Source organism: Mesocricetus auratus, unplaced genomic scaffold (assembly GCF_017639785.1).
Source record: "Mesocricetus auratus isolate SY011 unplaced genomic scaffold, BCM_Maur_2.0 Super-Scaffold_4256, whole genome shotgun sequence".
NCBI classification, from domain to species: Eukaryota; Metazoa; Chordata; class Mammalia; order Rodentia; family Cricetidae; genus Mesocricetus; species Mesocricetus auratus.
Genome location: NW_024429182.1, coordinates 50,083,523 through 50,089,528, shown reverse-complemented (window position 1 = coordinate 50,089,528; position 6,006 = coordinate 50,083,523).

Below are 6,006 nucleotides of genomic sequence, written 5' to 3'. Positions count from 1 at the left end.
GTGGAAAAGAATATTGTCTTATTCTATAAAACATTTCAAACCTAGTTAGGTTATTTGTAATCAAAAAAACATTTGCACAGAAAAGCAGCACTTAGGGCTGCCTGTTCTGTACCCTGCAGCATTCTAAGACAACTGGAATGGTAGCCCAGTAAGGGAGAGTATTGTGGAGAGAAAAAGGACACCATGGGGGAACTCTGCGTAGCAGGCAGGAGTAGGGGCAGCAGAGGTAGGAGTGGGGGCAGAGGGAGCACCTGTGACCAGAGCAGTGAAAATAAACAATTGGCTCTTATCAATCACTTGTACCAACTAACCGTTGTATTTTCTTTACCAACCTTTCCTTCTTGGGCTATCTGGTCTATTAGTTTGGGAGCCCCAAATGTCCCATTGTCCACTTTGTTGTGCCTTTATGCTGTCTGCGAAGGCGTAGAAACTGCTAGTTGGGTGGTTCTATTATATAGGATTCCCAGGCCATGGGGACTATTGGGGACTGCAGATCAGAATAATTTGTCCTCATCCTTGTTGTATTCAATGAATTTCCCATAAAGTGGAGGAGAGTGGGAACACAGCCCTCAGTCTGAAGATAGCGATTTGCCAGACCCTAGTCTTGGTCTCCTGAGTTGATAGAGGCAAGAGATCTCTAGAATCATTTGCTAAGATTGCCTGCCTCTAAACAGTGTGAGGGAAAGAATGATTCTCAGGGTTTCAGCTCACAGAAACGCAGCAAGACAATGTTCACTGCGTCAGGATATGTAAATAGGTGAATCCTGTGGTGTGGGCTGTCAGGCCCAGATGCTGAGAATAGCAACTTATTTTATTCAGTGTGGGGACTCTGCCCTGCTGCTGATTTTGTTGTTGTTTTGATACACAGGTAGAGAGTTGAGTAGTAAGGGGCTGGGGGGGGCTGCTCAGTGGGGCTGCAGAAACTTGGGAAGATTGTGTGAATGTGTGTGTGGGTGCATTCAGGGGAGCACCTTTTCCCAACTTACTGAAGCAGGATTCCTACTGGGGTGCCTCCTTGTGAGCCCCAAAGAGGCCTCTCATCAAGAGACTCCATTTGGGATCATTTAGTTTGTAACTTTACCCATACCCTCCCAGTTCTTGACAGAACAGGTACAGATTGCTGGATTCAAGAATGTGGGCAGGATATGGCGATGCTTCAGTATTGAGCTTCAGTTTAAATCATTATCTTGCTTAGCTAAAACTTATTCAGCAACAGCATCCTACAGCACTGCCTGGTGAGAACCTCTGGGCTGTGCTACTAGAGCATACTTCACTTCCACTCCTCACCTGAGCAGTTAGGCCTCTTGTGAAACTTGTGCTAAGATGTGGGTCTTCCCTGTCCTGATGCCCTCGCTCTGTGCTTCTCTAGGTGTTGAGACCCTCATTCTGACTCTGTGTTAGGACTCACCCGTCTGGTCAAGGACTTCTTTCCAAAGGCTGTAACAGGGCCTGGAAGGAGATAGCTTGCTCACTCGCATTGTGTCTTTTCCATTGCACCTGCTCCTTATGGTGCCACAAATGGACCTGTATGTGGCAGTGGGTAAAATGAGTGATTGCATGTATGTGTTGTTTTGTTTTTGCTTTTTAGTGCTTTTTATTTCAGTTCTTGTAGCATAAAAAGCTGAAAGTGAATTATACATAAGAATTCTAAACACCTTCCTAGAATGGTTTACCATTGGCATGTATCTTCTGTAACTCACTGACATTATTAAGGGAATTTGAGAAAGCTTTGTTTATAATGTCAAGGCCAAAAGACAAAAACTGGAGCCCAAAGAAATCCCCTTAGGACAAGATTATGTTTTAATAGAAAACTTAATTTCCAGAGGCAGAAGCTGCCCCTTCAGATGTTCACTCCTCCAACGAATAACACTTTATAATAATCTGTGACTTGGATTATGGATGGGAGGGCCCACAGATAGGGCATAAACTTAAATCTGAAGTTTGGGGCAATGAATTAGAGAGTGTACTTGCTGTTGAATTGTCGATAGAAAAGTCTTCTTTTTAAAAAGCTGTTTTTCTAGTTGAATACAGAGTGAAACTTCCACGTCCTTGTTGGGTCTGTCCAGGAGGTCTCTTGCATCAGAGTGGATGTCTACATTTTGTCTCTGTCTTGTTTTATTATGAGGTGTTATGGTTGTGGGGGGGTGGATCGAGGCAGCGGGAGGGATCCCTGCTTTGTTTTTTTAGAGGAAATGTTTAGTGTTTATCAGATGTCTATTGTAGTTGTAGATGGAAAAGCTTGTGAGGAAACAAACACCACATGGAGCTTGTAAATGTTTTTGCACAACCTGTAAAGCATTCTTGGAAGTGGCCAGTAAAAAAGGGGGTTTTACCGTTTTTTAAAAATGTAACTGTGTCATTGTTTACATCTGTAACTCTTTCCCTGTTCTCATTACACCATTCTGGCAACAAATGTAGGCACAGTAGTTCCAGTTTTAGAATAAATAATCATTTGGATTGAATTTTCCTATCCTGTGGCTGCACTGACTTGAGTGATCATGGAGGTGTTTAATTTTTTTAAAACGTTTATTTTGAGACAGAATCTCATTGTAGCCCAGACTGGACTGGAACTCTAGATCATCCTGCCTTAAACCCCTGAATGCTCATTCATACATGTTTGTCACCACACCCAGCTTACTCACCTATTTTAATTGTCGGTGTGTGCACAGACGTGCATAGAGAATTGATGATGGGAAGGGGTTCATGCAAGGGGTCAGAGGACAACTTTGTGAAGTCTTTATCCTGCCTTTATGTAAGTTCCAAGGATCAGACCCAGAGCTGTCTTACCAGTCCCTTCTTTTTTTTTTTTTTTTGTTTTTTTCTTAAAAACTCTGTTAGTCGTAGAACTCTCTTTGTAGACCAGGCTGTCCTGGAACTCATTAAAATCTGCCTGTCTCTATCTCCAGAGCACTGATATAAAAGGTGTGCGTCACCACTGCCAGGCTTTTTTTTTCTTTTTAATGTGTAGTTAATAAGATGTACTATGTGCAACCAAGAATAACTTCTGTGTTATATGACTGCTGTGCCCTTTTTTATAATGCCTTCACCTGGGAACCATCTATGCAGGGATCTGTCTACCTAGTGTGTGCTTAGAGAAACATCCTTTTTTACTATTGTTTTGTTTTTTTGTTTTTTGGTTTTTTTTTTTTTTTTCTTCGAAACAGGGTTTCTCTATGGCTTTGGAGGCTGTCCTGGAACTCGCTCTGTAGACCAGGCTGGCCTCGAACTCACAGGGATCCACCTGCCTCTGCCTCCCGAGTGCTAGGATTAAAGGCATGCGCCACCAATGCCCAGCCCTTTTTTACTATTGTAATTTTCTTTATGTGTATGAGTGTTTGCCTGCATCTAAGTCCACCCATTACCTGTTTGCCTATGGAGGCTATTAAAGGGCATTGGAGCCTCTGGAACTGGAGTAACTCACGGTTCCATGGGAGTACTAGAACTGAATCCTAGTCCTTTGCAAGTAATCCTAACCACTGAGCCATCTCTCTGTCCCTCTTATACTAAGATCTAGAGCCATTAGAGTAGAAAATTTAACTCTTGGGCTCTGCTAAAATCAATTGGCTGTTTGCAGTTAAATGAAAGATTCCATTTATGAAAGCCATTAAGTTTATGCACAAATAATTATTACCTAAGAAAAACCTTCATTTTTGTAGTAAAATTGAAGAAGGAAAGTTACGAAAACACCCCAATGCTAGTACTGAACAGACAGGGCTTAATGTTTATGTCCTACGGACAGCAGTCAAACTCATTGCCTCACGTGTGTCACTGGAACTTTTTTGCTTTTTAAAATATATATATACGGTGTTCTGCCAGCATGTATGCCTACCAGACGGGGACACCGTATCTCATTACACATGGTTGTGAACCAGCATGTGGTTGCTGGAATTGAATTCAGGACCTCTAGAAGAACAGCCAATGAACTTTTATCCTCTGAGCCATCTCTCCAGCCCTTGTTTTGGTCTTTTAAAACAGTGTATTACCTATTGTAGCCTAGGCTGCAATCACACGAATCCCACTAGGATTTTTGGGTTTTTTTAGCTGTTAATTTTGTATGTGGGGGCACACATGTGCCACAGGACATCTGTGAAGATCAGGATGATTTGGCGGAGTTCTTTATCCCACCATGTAGGTAGGTCCCAAGGATTGGACTCAAGTCATCAGGCTTAATGGCAGGTACTTCTACCATCTGAACCATTATAATTAGTGCACAGCTGGGCATGATAGCACTTGCTTTTGTCCTAAGACGAGATAGTCCAAGGCAGGAGCATTGCTGTGAATTCAGAGCCATTTACATACCAGATCAGCCTGGGCTATAGAGCAATACCCTTGTTTCAAAAAACAAACCAAAAACAGCCAGATGTAGTGGTATACCTATGTTATCCTGATACTTGGGAGTTGGAGGCAGGAGGATCACAAACAAAGACCCTATCTCAAAAAAACTACATGGTCTACCCCTTGGCCTGCTTTTTTGAAAGTGATGTTTATGCATGTTTTGCCTGCACATGTGTATATGCCATGTGTGTGCCTGGTGCATGCAGACCAAGAAGACAGTGCTGAATGCTCTTGAACTAGAGTTAAGGTCAATTGTAAGCCGTCCTGTGGGTGCTGAGAACTAAACCTGGGTTCTCTGTAGAACAACAGCTGCTCATAACCACTGAACCATCTCTTCTAGCCCCATCCCAATTACTTTTAGTGGGTATAGTTCACACCTTGTCTGTAGGACTGCTAGCCCTGTTTTCTACTCAGCCAGATATGCCCCATGGTTTGAACAGATATTGAGTAGGAAAGTAAGCTGGGTTTTTAGGGGGTAAAGGAGAGTTGCCAGTTATTCTATCAATGTTACATCTTGAGCGCCTTTGGCCACATCTTACCTGATTAGATTTTCTTATTACCCTGGTATTTGCCAGCACTGATACAGCAAGAAATGGATTTTTAGTCTAAACCCTGTGTACAGTGTAAGTGTATACAAATAGAGAAAACCATTCATTATGTATTAAGAACCTATTGCATACAAGGCATTGTGAACACACAGGTATCTTAACAAGGATCCTTCCTGAAGTTTAAGAAATAAAAATTCTAAAATATGGAAAGTGTTGTGGTATGTGTGTGCAGGCATACTCGGGAGGTCAAAGAACAACTCTGAGTTCTTTCCCACCACTTTGTTGGGTCTAGGGATGGACCTCAGGTCATCGTGCCTGCAGTCAGTCACCTTTACCTGTTCAGCCATTTGGTCAGGACACCAGGGAATCTGCCTGTCACTATCCCTACCCTACTTTGGTTTCTTTATTCCTCTCACTGTCATCTTGGGAGAGGACAAGATTTAGGGAAAATGGGATTTGAGAGTGATGGACTGTCCTGAAAACATACAGGCCAAGCCATGCATTAGCGCACGCCTTTAATCCCAGCACTCTGGAGACAGAGGCAGGTGGATCTCTTGAGTTTGAGGCCAGCCTGGTCTACAGATCAAATTCCAGGACAGTCTCTAAAACAATACAGAGAAACCCTGTCTCGAAAAACAATAACAGCCGGGCGTTGGTGGCGCACGCCTTTAATCCCAGCACTCGGGAGGCAGAGGCAGGTGGATCTCTGTGAGTTCGAGGCCAGCCTGGTCTACAGAGTGAGTTCCAGGACAGCCTCCAAAACAATACAGAGAAACCCTGTCTCGAAAAACCAAAAAAGAAAAACAATTAACAACAAAACCCACAAAAGATACAGGTCATTCTGGGCAGCCCAGTTACATATATGCACTGGACTAATTGCCTTCCTACACAGAAAGAATGTGTCCTGGAGTTAGGAGATCATGATCCATGAATAAAGACAACTGGGACTGTTAATGGTGGTCCAGGATGCAATAGTCTATGTTCATTCTTCACACAAGCTTCTGGCAGGTACTCTGGGTCTCCTAAAGACCTGCTCAGTTGCTCAGGAGATATGTATGATCTCAAGCCAGGATAAAGGTGCACACCAGGCTGTACTCTTTTGTTGTTTGTTTTGTTCTGTTGG